The following is a 2090-nucleotide window of genomic DNA, read 5'->3' as shown; positions in this document are numbered from 1 at the left end:
GGGGGAGAGAAAGACATGTATGGTCGCTTTTAAGAACAAGTGGGCTAACCCAGATTTCGGGGATTTCCACAAATCTTGACCTACACCAACTACACCAAACGTGGGCATTGCCTTACCTAGGAGAAGTTTTTTTTCCCGCGCTATTTACCGGTCGTGTTTTAACGATCGTACAATTGCGCGGCAATCTTAAGATTGCGCTGCGCGTTTAAACGAGCGTATAAATGTATCACTCTAGTGGGCTCTTTTCATTATCATGTTAATTTTAATTCTATTTCTAATTTTAATTTCAATTTTCATATTTTCACATTTTTGAAACCTGGCATTGTATCATTCTTGTGAGCTCTTCAGTTTCATACGTTGACTTTAATTTTCATATGTTTACACTTTAGAAAATATATGTGAATGTTCCTTGATGTGAGGAAAAGAAAAAAGATAGGGGTGAATTATTTTTTTGGGGGAATAAATATATTTTAAAAATATATAATAATATTAAGGCAATATTCAGATTGCCGCACAATTATACGATCGTTAAAACGCACAGCGCAATCTAGGTAAATTGCGCGGAACAGTTTCCTTGGTGTGTAAGTTTGTTTGGTTATAGATAAAACTCTCCTCGTCTTTTGAAGAAACTGCAGACTTTTGAACGTTCTTTTAATTGGGCGAACACCAAAAATTGCCGATACCTCAAGTAAAGAGTTCACTGTACGTCGCAGTTGAAAATGACCCCAAAGACGGCGTTATTCTCATATCAGTTAAGTTTTTTTAAATCAAATTTTTTCTGTACTGTATCAGATTTCACTTGAGTACTGTTCCACATAATAATATCAATCTGCTTGATAGAATTTTTTAAAAATATAATGCTCACTTGGATAGGCTAGACTACTTAACCCAATGATAAAGAGTCGACAAGCTTGGTGGGTTAGTCCACTGTACATGTGATGGACCATTTGTATAATATACTTCGATGTAGGAATAGTGCAGATAGAAAGATACGCCTTATTTTGGATGGGATTGCCCAATTCGCCCCCAGATTCGAACAACCGAACCAACCCTAAATTAATTTTTTGCTAATTTCTTTTTAATCGAGAAAAGAATTGTCAGTAATTTATACGTATACAGCAGCCAAGGTCATAACTGACTCATATGCTCAACCACAAACAAATACGCAGGGATAGATTTTATGGGTCCAAAAACTTTACCTTCCATTTTCTCAAAACAGCATTTAATTTTTTTTCCAGGGGGATGGGAATAGCCCCCTTGTGCTTAAAAGCGACCAATTTGAATAGATACTGACCTACAAACTGAGGGCGTGGCGTATATGAGTGTGTGTGTGGGGGGGGGGGGGGTTATCGAATATGTTAATGAAGTTTATCTGCACTATTATTGGTGATGTTGTTCGAACTATCAAGATATCCATGGGAAAGGGAGGGGAGAGGGGGGTGTCCTGTGGTTTGCAATGTCGAGCAATTAATCATGAGATGACTCACGTTAATAACAATTGCCAAACCTAAAGCACTGTAAGCATGTCGTAAGAGAAAAACATAGGCTTCCCTGCATAGAAAATCAAAACAAATACCGCCTCCTCCCCCCCCCCCAACCAAGAAAAAAACGAAAACAACTGAACCAACAAACAAACAAGAAATTCGAAAACAAAACAAACGGAAAGAAACAACAAGAGTAAGAAAAACAGTGGGGCTTACCGTCTAAAACAGAATGGATGTTATAATATTTTCTGTCTTTTTGGAGGGGTGGGAATGTGGAGGAGAGGGGTGTTCGGGGAGGGGGGGGGTATAATGTATGTTTCTTTTTTTTTAATACAACGGCATATGACATATAAATGGCCTCTTGATACTATACTGAGATAGGAATGAAAAAACCCATTCCGTATACTGACAAACGCTCACTGACTTGGAGAGAGACATAAAAAGTAATGTTAGTGCATTACAGTGACATAAATAGTTTATTGGGCTATTTTGCAAGCATCTGGTGTGCTGGCCATGTCACAGGAAATCTAGCACGTATGTGTGCGTGAGCGTGTGTGCATTTGCGTGTGCGTGTATGCGTGCGTGTCAGAGAGAGAGAGAGAGAGA

This window comes from Aplysia californica, unplaced genomic scaffold, assembly GCF_000002075.1.
Source record: "Aplysia californica isolate F4 #8 unplaced genomic scaffold, AplCal3.0 scaffold00825, whole genome shotgun sequence".
In the NCBI taxonomy this organism is placed as follows: Eukaryota; Metazoa; Mollusca; class Gastropoda; order Aplysiida; family Aplysiidae; genus Aplysia; species Aplysia californica.
This window is presented reverse-complemented; position numbering follows the sequence as displayed.